At 35.1% G+C, this 10,968-nt stretch overlaps 1 long non-coding RNA gene across 1 annotated transcript in view; it reads right to left on the bottom strand.

The window, feature by feature from the left end:
• Positions 1-3,675: 3,675 nt before the first annotated feature.
• LOC149238275 (uncharacterized) overlaps positions 3,676-10,968 on the bottom strand; it is a 40,749-nt gene continuing 33,456 nt past the window's right edge. The window contains exons 2-3 of the long non-coding RNA XR_016245359.1: positions 3,952-4,053; positions 3,676-3,854 (exon numbers count right to left, since the gene is read on the bottom strand). This is a non-coding gene — a long non-coding RNA (uncharacterized LOC149238275). The remainder of the gene's footprint in view (positions 3,855-3,951; positions 4,054-10,968) is intronic.

The following is a 10,968-nucleotide window of genomic DNA, read 5'->3' as shown; positions in this document are numbered from 1 at the left end:
TTGGTTGGATTTTGCATATGTTAATGTGAGTTATTTTTCCATTGTGACCTATGAGCAATTGTACTGATCATTGTGTTGATTTTATGGTTGATTGTCATGGATTCTATTATGGTTATATGTGGGTTATATGTTTGGTTAGATGGTGTGCTCTTACTATGGATTTCATTTATGATTGATAAGTTATTGAATGGTTGATGAATGCATGAGCTAACAAGTGTTGTCATAGCTAGATTGAGAGGGAATTGAGTCTTCTTGATGATTCTCTAATGAAGTTAATATGATCAGTATTGGATATGCATTCATGACTTTTAACTACTATGTTTACCACATGTTTGACGAAATGACTATCATGAGCTTGGCATGTTTTGAGTGCTTTCTAGCCTTAGCATTCATTGTTTAGACTTGTTAGCATCTTAGACCTGATTCTGGAGATTTATGGGCATTTCTAGGAAGTGTCATGTAGGTCATCCCTAAAAAAGTGGCACGGATTTCACAACCATAGGCAAAGAACAAGGAGATATCAGTCATAACTGCGTACAGGAAGGCTTATGGGTGCGGTTGTAGCCTCCCAACCACATGTACAGTGTGTTATGGGTAGTTGGGGTGTAAATCTTGTGAAAACGAGTTCCAACTTAGGGATTGATCACCATGGGTGGTTGTGAGGATGCTGAGTGATCTAGTGTCCCTGAGGGATGGTAGTATGTGTTTTGGTTTGTAGTCCCCAGTTCCATAACTGGAACTTGGAGGTTGGGTCATGTCATAGTAGCACCCAGCTCATGTTTACCGTGGAGAGACTATATGAGTGGGTAAATGTGGGAGGAGGTGGTACAAATTAGTATCAGAGCGAGGTTACAACACTAGACCTTGAGGTAGATGTGATTATTATGCATGCATGTCAGTTTTCTATGTGTCTATTATGCATGAATTGTTATGGTTATGGTTATGATATTCATTTATGAGTTTGTATACTTGCGATATTTTGTCATACTAATCTGAACTAAATTGTGTAGATGTGATAGCCTCCCCTAAGATACACTAAGGTATGATTTTGATTATGTCTTCCATTTGGTTTATCTAACTTGGTATGTTTGTAGGAAATAGAATATCATATATGAAGGTAAGAATGGTGGATTACAGTTCACATGATCCCCCTTACAGGCATGATGTGAATTTTATGGAATGGTAAAGGTCAGTTGGGCAGCAAGGAGAAGAGTATTCTCCTGATCTAGCAGATACACTGAGGATTCTAAGGGAGGAGATTAAAAGTTGCAAGGTATATAATAACAAGTTGATTGAGGCACAGGTAATACTTCTAAGGGCTTAGGAAAAGAGCGCACAATTCAATACAGTGATTCTTCAAAGCCTTTCAAATTTGCAGATGCAAGGATAGATGGGGACCAGTTATGGAGATAGGAAAGAGGAGAATACAAATGGAGAATATGGTAACAGGTCTCGGAGAAGACAAGTGATGGACAGAGATGATATAGTCAAAGGTGGCAGATCTTTGCATACACCTGACATGATGGCTAGTACTCATGGATTCTATCCTAGCTCTGGTTCCAGGAGACATATCACCATCACTATTAGCATCCATATAAAAGTGAGAAGGGATATTTTCTAGAGGATTTCAAGAAATCCAAGCCTCCTATATTTGATGTAGAGATGAAGAAATCAGAAGATGAAAAAGCATGGCTACTTGGGATGAAAAAGTTCTTCATATTGCATGATTATTCAAAGAACATGAAAGCCAAGATAGTTACCTTCAGTCTCAAAAGGAAAAGCATATATCTGGTGGGAATATGTGAAGCATGTCAAAGCCATTAGAGAAGAGGAGCTAATTTGGGATGATTTTGAGAGACTCTTCGAGAAGAAGTACATGTCTGAAAGATATTATGATGAAAGGGCCAAGGAATTCTATGAGATGAAGATGGGTTCTATGATAGATGATGAGTATACTAGTTTATTTATGGAGATGTTGAGGTATGTACCTTATCTTAAGGATGAGAAAGTGAAGATTCGAAGTTTCATCAGTGGGTTGTCAGTAGCATTCAAAGATTGGATTGAGTTTGATGAGCCTCAGTCATTGGAGGAAGCCATCAAAAATTTGAAGCATTGTTATGAGCATTCAAAGTGAAAGCCTGATCTCAAGTGTGATTGGAAAGCGAATGAAAAAGACTAAAGGAAAGTTGCCTCAAAAACAAGGAAGACCTCATGATGTAAGTGACAAGGAAAATGTGGCGCCTTATAAAAATTTCAATGCATTTGAGAGAGGACATGGGTCTCATCCTAAGGAGAAAAATAAGGGTTGTGGCACAAATCCTTTGAGGTTTTGGACTTGTGGTGGATAGCATCGCAGGAGTGAGTACACATCACACTAGGGTGGCAGGCCTCAGATTTACAATGTTGAGGAGGCACAGACGGTTGGAGATGTTGGTCAGAGTATTCCTCGTATTTATGCAGCAACATATAATAGGAAGGTGGATCATCAGGCATCTATATTGAGATGGAACATAAGCTTTCTAATCAAGTTGTTTCTATTTTAATTGATCACTAAGAGGAAAATGCCTTCTAGCAGAGCTTTTTAGTGTTATAAAATTGGCAAAAATTGTCAAAAAAAATCCGCTAAAACATTCATTTAGAATAGTGGAGGTTTTAGCAGAGTTTTTAATGAAACTTCTTCACAACTAAAAAAATCTAGGCGGCCAAAGTTTTTTTCTTCTTTTTTTCTTTTTTTTTTAATCGATGCACTTAATGGAACAAGTAGTCTCGGTGTGCTACATACATAAAAGCACCAAGTGGCATACATAACTAAAATCACAGAGGTGTTGAATGCAAATAATATCAGTGTGTAATATATACCGCATCAGTGCTAAGAGATAAAAAAAATCCCTCGAGGATTCTTCTAAGGAATGACACCGGGGCAAATAATATCAGTGTGTAATATATACCGCATCAGTGCTTTTTTTAAATTTGCAGCGTCGATGTGTATTGTTAGTACAAATTCCCCGGTGCATTATTTATACAAAAGGATCGTTGTTGTTAGTTTGTATAAAGCATCGGGATAGAAATAATATTCTATAGGATCAGGGAGTTAGTTATATGAAAGAACTGGTGCTCTAAGAATTACAAAGCACTGGGGCACTAATCTCAAACAGGATTGTTTCTTGAAGTGATAAATGCGACGGTGCTCTTGTTTTCATAAAAGGCACCGGACATGCAAAAATATGTTGTCACGGTGCTTTTATATAACACAACACACTGGTGCTTTTTTATGTTATAGACGCACCAGTTTTTTAAATGAGATTCTCTTTTTAGGAAACATTGACCTATGACAGTGCAATTATTGTAGTTTTTTAAATCAATTATTAATCAAAAAAATTAACATATATCTTATGAAAAAAATCATATAAATTAAAATTTGATTAGTCCATTTATATATGATGTTTGGATTAATTTGTTATATTATCATATTTCACATCTCATAATTATAATATTTAACCATCCATATATTTAATCAGTAGTGTAACATTTCACAACGACATTGGATAACACAATAGAATAAATTAAAATGTATTTTATTATATATCAATAAGAGAATCTTTGTCATACAAAATGGGATTGTTATTGGTAACCCCTTGTCTTTCAATTGGGACACTGTTTCCATTACATTAAACAAAATGTTTGATTTTCACAAACAATTATTTCAAAAATAGCAGTTTGCATTGATATCCAAATAGATCATCATTCATCACTAGAAATGTTGTCAGTTCTTGAGATACTTCCATGACTTCGGTTATCTAGATGAATGTTTTGTTGATTGCATAGATTGTTTCCTCTTCTTTCTCATGTTCCATCTACAACATAAAAATAAATTGTAATGAGTGTATCTACATTGGTGAGAATAATGAAAATTGAAATAAATAATATAATGTAAACCGAATACAAATGTACCATAGCAAAGCATGACTCATAAATTGTGCACATGGTTTCAAAACCAAGTCTCATGCCTTGTTGCAATAGGTCTTCTGTTGTCGTAGTTCCATATATGGTTTCCTGCATGTTTTAAACACCACTATAAATCATAATTTAATATAAATGATTTTTTTTATTAATTATAAACTCAAAGAAATAAAAAAAAAAAAAACATAAATACTTATAAATTCCACAATTAATTTTTGATATACCAACATATACTCACAACCCTTATTTAACCCATTGTCAATCAATTTTTGTGATAGCTCTTCTTTGTATGTTAGCACCTATTTGAAGACATTCAAGGATGGTTGTTGTAAAATAACTTGAAATATATAAAAATGACACTTTGAGTTGCTATAAATAAATATTAACAATTACTCACAAACTTTGAAATCGAAGCTTTTATTCCTTGTCGTCATGTTTTATGTGTTAAATGAGTTCCATCTTGTTTTCTTTTCTGCAAGAAATTACTTGAAAAATAATCTGTAATGCTAAAACACTTTTTTATATGTACAAAGTCAATCATGAATACATACATTTGAAGCACGTTGTTGTTGAGATGGCTCCTCCTGTGATGCAATTAAGTCAATTTCTTTGACAATTTCCTTATACACTTTTTTGGACATTCCTATTGGCATGTTTTGCATATCAGCGAATTGATCATTTCAGATTTTCATAATCTTCCTCAAAAAACTAATAAACTATTTTTATAATGATATATGAAAACTAAATATAACAATACTTTATATTAATAAATTAATGGTTTGTAGTAATATATACATATAATTATAGAAAATCATTTTATACAATTAGGAATATTACCTTTTGAATGATTCTTTTTTGTTGTATGTTTTTTCTATTTTATATCTAACATGTCTCATTGACCATTGCTCTAGAAACACATCTTGTAGTTTAGATATAATTTGGTTCTTATAATCATTGGATTGATTTTCGTATTGTAAGTGGAAAGTACGTCTATATGTTCATTCCACTAGATCTCTCATAGTTATGTAAATTCCCCCCTCCCCTTTCATTAACGTCAAGCACCACTCTAGATGAGCTAAGGACCAATTCATTGATTTACATGTTCTATAATTTTTCTTTTCTTAGAAGTACATTGATTTTTTTCTTCGTTGTTGCTCCCTATAGAAAACTAAACATATATGAATTAATAGATTGTTTGAAACATGTTATCTAATATTCTTAAGTATATTATTAATGAAAATTCAAAAAAATCACACACATATTGAATGGTATTTTTTCATTCACCTGATTCATCATTCTGCAAATTTCTTATGAGGCTTTTACACTCTTCTGCACTTACATTAGAAATAATATTATCAACCTTGTTCATTTTGCAGTTTTGTATGACACATACCAACTAATACATATTAGTTAAACTTACATATAGCTTAAACATATTAATTTTTTTTGTCTTCTCTATAATTTTTTATGTGCTATCGATGTGTCAATCAGTATTTTTGGTACTTAATACCTTCTGCAACATTTTTTTATCAATATACAACCTGTAGTATTCAATATAGAAGCCATTAAATATATTTTACAAATAAATCAAATAATTTTCAGCAAAAAAAGCTCTAGTAACTGGTGTGTTTATCTAAATAAGTGTACTGACGTGTTTAGAACATTAAATGCACCGGGAGTTTAATTTTTCAGCACCGTCATGGAAAATTAATTCTTAAAAATCATTTTAAATTATTGCGATGCAATTTGTAAGGATAAACGCACCGAAATGATTTAACAGCACTATTTGGAATAGGCGCGTTGGTGTGTTATATTACATCGAGAGCAACGATTAACAGACAAGATAGAATAGTGAGTGTTCTAATATGTTGGTGTGTTGTATTACACAAGGAGCATTGATGTGTTATATTTTAGAGGGCTACTATGGAACATATATTTGTTTAAAAAAAACGGTTGATAGTGTTTAGATCTAATTCAATAATTGATTCCCCTACTTTACATGTCAAACACCCTATATATAGTAAGTACACAAACCCATTAAATCTAAAATCCTTAAACTGAAAAACCCTAATTGTGAAGTGGTAGAGGAAGTTAAACCCTAAGGTGAAATTTTGCAGGAAGAAGCAAGGGTTTAAGGTAAGTATTGATTTTTTTTGTTTTTTGTCTGAATTTTAATTAAATTTAAATAAAAAAGCATATCGTAAACAATTTTACTAGTAATATTTATAGTAAAAAATTTATTATACAAGATTTTTATTTTGATTTTTAATTGTGAATAAATCTAACAGAAATTGTAAAATATTTTAATAGTAAAATTTAAGATTTTTGCTATCTAGGGTTTTGAGTGAATCACCATACCTTTCAACTTTTGATATTTCAGTGGATCCAAAATATTTTTCAACTCCATAGTGCTCTCAGTATGTCTCTCTTGCAAATGATCTCTCTTTTAGTAAAATAAACAATAAAATTTAAAAAATTTACTATGTAGGTTTTTGACTAAATCACCATACATTTCAATTTCTGATCTTTTAAATAGTTCTGTTGTTCCAAAGTATTATGTTGTTGCACAATGCTCCTAGTATGTCTCTCTTGCAAACCACTCACTTGAAATTTTGGGTAAAATAATGAAATGATGAATAACTATTTACTATTTCAAATACTTTATGAAATTAGATTTCGAAAAATCAATTGCCACTCGTTTTTTAATTTTAAAAAAGAAAAGAAAAAAATGGCCTTTTTTTCAATTTCTCCAAATCGATGCGCTTATAAAAAAAGCGCATCGATATTGCCATGGCGCCAATTTTTTTAATGCGCCAACATGATACATTTTTTTTTCGAAATCCAAAAATGGTGCGATTAATTTTTTTAACACAATAGTGTAGTTTCTATTTAAAAACATCATTGCTCTAATTTTTATAAGAGCACTGAGTTGGTTGAATTCATTTTTATTTTTGAAAATTTGGAAATGGGTGTGTAGTGGTGCTTTTTTTTTAAATGCATCGGTGTGTTTTTGTAAAAGAGCGCCGATATGATAACATATTTTTTTTCAGAATGTCAGAAATCGGTGCGGGTATTATTTCAACGCCCCAGTGTTGTTAATGTTTTATATTCTTTGTGCGATTTGTTCAAATAAGCACACTGGATTGGTTTAAAAGCTATCTAAAATTTTAATTTCAAATAAAATAGAATATCAATCTCAAATTATCCTTTAGAATGCATCCACATGAATTATAGTAGTTCATAGTATACATTTTCCACTTAAAGTCACCTTATTCTTGAAAAATGGTTTGAAAACTATATTGAAATTCAAATTGTGGTTATATGATTGTTGAGTTTAATTTTGGATATGCATACAAATTTTTATTTCTAATTTTTCTCAAATGCAGCGACAAAATATTAATAATATCAAAACGCCAATTTTTCAAATTCTAGCTCATCCCATATTGTTGGTCACATTCCTTCACAGAGTTCTCCCTTTCCATCTCCAATAAGTTCAAATTTTATTTATATTTCGATTATCTAATTGAATTTATTTTTTTAATCCATGTCAATTTGAATAAAAATGTATCTAAATTTACAGGAACCTAATTCATAATCGAGTTCATATGCAGAAAATATTACTCCATATTTTAAAAAACATCGAAATCTCTTATCAAGAGTAGCATATCGCAAGTAGTTTGTAGATGAAAATGGACAGCCTCTTCACCCTGCCAATTGGAACATTGCATCTTCCAACCGCAATACTGGGTCAACGATGGTAATAATTGTTTGGTATAATGTAATTTCAATAAACCAATTGCATTTATGTGCTTACTAATATCATTGATATTGTACTAATGACGTTCAATTTTTTTGAAATTAGGATTCTAGTGATGATGAGCGACCCACCTACTATCTTCCAAAGCACTTCACTACAATGTTAACTCGAGAGAAGGTTGCATTAAGAGCAAGATGTAGAAATTTTGAATAATATGACACTTATTCACAGAGATTATCCTGATTATACACTATTTATGGAATGCATGCATAATACATAACCTCCTCTACGTTGATCATCAATTTTGCAGAATTAAAAACAATGAAACACCAATCGCATGCGCACATTAACACAGTATGTAACCCGGGGAAAGCATACAGCTGAAAACCCCACACTATATGTATATTATAATGGTAGAGAACATGTAACAATACATAGTACAATACTCCTCACAAGTACTCAGTACTATCTCCACCTGTTACACACAAACTAGCTCAGATCTGAATCAATCACAGGTTCAAATATCCTTCGTTGTTTGCCTACCTCCACTACGTAATCCTGCATGAGAATAGATGAGAATGGTTGATCCAAACTCGTATTTCCCTTGGCTGAACCACGCAATCCTCATTGGCAATACTCAATCCATTGATTGTGAAAATCTCATGCACAACTATAGTCACAACTGACAGTTGTCTTGCCCTTTCACTCACCTCTAACACTTGTCTCCACTGAACTGTCCATGCACTGAGTTAACTGATGTATTCTTTAGTTGCTTTATGAGTTAATAATTAGTGAATTAATTAATAATTAATTCACATCACTCATCAGTGTATTCTGCAGTTAGACTAAATACAACTAGTTCAACCAAGTCAAACTGAACACAACTCCATCAACTCCTCAATCAACTCCACCAAACTCAATCACTTGAGTTCTAACTGAAGTCCATCATGCAATAGCTCAACTGACCCATAAGAAAAGCGTATTTCCTTCTAACAGCTACATGTGCCACATCCGTAGCTCAAACTGAAGTGCTCCAAGAGGATAAGATAATGTTTATAGTCCAAATATTATTAAGAGCTAATAATATTCGATTGTTCTATTTTTAACCTGGCAGTCTAAAAATAGACTCCGTCCATATGTCTAAAAATAGAAGTCCATCTATTTTTACCAACATGACCAATCATCCACAAATAGCATCCTGCAACTCATAGACCATGATCCATATGTCTAAAAATAAACATAGTCTAAAAATAGACTTTGTGCCAAAAAATAGCCTGCGGGCCCACTTAGTGAAGGCGACTTCTTTTCACTAAGCTCCATCATCTTGTTGCATTTTAAACACTCCCTCTCAACAAGATATGGATTATCTTCAACCCCTATCCTACAACTCTGGAATGTTCTACATGCAACACATTTGCCCGGTCCACTTGCTCCAACAACACTTGGAACAAAAACACTCCCAACTGACCACTCTGTTGGGCTAGGAACATACTTTGATGCTAAAGCTCTACCTGCTGCTGACAAGTGCTCCCTCTTTGAAATCTGCGCTACTGCAACATCTCCATGCATCTCGCACGATTGCACACTTCTCTGTGCCACCTAGCACTGTGAAAAACACTTGTGCCTCTCGCATTGTTGCAGCCTGCTAGCTATGCGTTGTCCTGGGATTCCCTACACTGTCGCTCTCTCTGCTGCTCCATCCGCATCTGTCTCTACCCAATCAGTCAGTTCCTACTACTCCACATCGGGGCTCCCGTAGCAAGGTCTCATCCAAGAGGTTGGTACTTCAAGGATCATGCCCCTCCTCCTTGGGACGATCACTCTATATCGCCCCACCTCCTACCTGGAGGTATGGCTGCATGTGATCCCTCAGCCCACCTGGCTCGAAGTTTCCCCCTAGTAGAGGTCTCTACATGAGTAGATGTCTCTACTCGATCTCCTCTCAGCTTCCCTTGTTGTGGCTGCTCCACAACCTCCTGAAGTTGTTGCACCAATCGTGGCTCCTCCACAATCGTCTGAGACTTCTTCTGGCTCTGCATGTTTAGAGGTAATATACGCTCCCTCTCAACCACCAAGTCTCCATCAGTTGCCTCGCTGCTCAAGGCTTTGCATGCATCTTAAACCTCAATAGCATACAGGTTCTTGACCCGTGAACCAATCTGCTTCACCTGTCTAGTGATGATGTGTCTAAGGAAAACCTTTCCCTTACTGAAGACTACATCATAGCTTCTATCTTCCAGCATCGCGATCGACACCAAGTTTCTCTCCAATCCTGGTACATACTTGACATCGGTCAAGGTAAGGCAATCTCCATGCTCCCTCTGAAAAATAATCGTGCCTACACCTGAGACACTATACTTCTCATCATTACCCATCGTTATGAGTATCTGGAGATCTTTCTCCTCCAAAGTACTGAACAAACTGTTGTCACCGGTCATGTGGAAAGAAGCTCCACTATCAAGAAACCAACCACTTCCCACCATGGATGAAACCATGCATGCAAAGAGTGTGAAATCCAATTCAAACTGTGAATCAAGTGCCTCACCTTCAGATCCTTCCCCGGATCCCTTCTTGGATTTCCTCCGTGGACAATTTGCAGCATAATGGCCCACCTCATGACAACGAAAGCATCGCACTTTTGATTTGTCAACCTTCCTCCCATCATTGGAAGAACTGGATTCAGAAAGAGAACCCTTCTCCTTCCCCTTCTTTGCTTTGGCAGCCAAAGCACAATTTTCTTCATCAGATTCCTTTGATGAAGATATGTCCCTGGTATTCCGTCTGATCTCCTCTTGCACAAGATCCGACCAAAGTCTCTCCCATCCTGGCAACTTCTCCCAACCATTGACAGAGTGATGATAGGAATGCCAACTCTTCGGAAGACCAAGGAGAGCCAAGCTCACCAGGTCCTCATCATCGACAGTCACCCCCACACTTCCCAGCTCATCCCGGCATTGGGTGAACTTCGTGAGATACCTAGGCATACTGTCTCCATTCTCACACTTAATGTTTCTGAGTTTATCCTTGAGCGCCAAATTCCTCTGGTCGCTCTTGCTTTGGAATAAATCTATCAACGCTTTCCACATAAAGTATGGAGAAACCTTTCCATGCAGGCTGGATACAATGTGATCCTTCACGCCCTCCAACAGAATCCTTCGACACTTTGCTGTCTTCTTTTGCCAAGCCTCAACGTGAGCAGCATCAGTAGGCTTTGGGACCTCAGCCTCTATGAAATCCTTCAACCCATTTTC

Source organism: Pinus tabuliformis, chromosome 8, assembly GCF_031772625.1.
Source record: "Pinus tabuliformis cultivar Carrire ecotype Pingquan chromosome 8, CPIR1, whole genome shotgun sequence".
Lineage (NCBI taxonomy): Eukaryota > Viridiplantae > Streptophyta > Pinopsida > Pinales > Pinaceae > Pinus > Pinus tabuliformis.
Note: the sequence above shows the minus strand (reverse complement) of the source record. Positions and strands in the feature narration are given on the sequence as shown.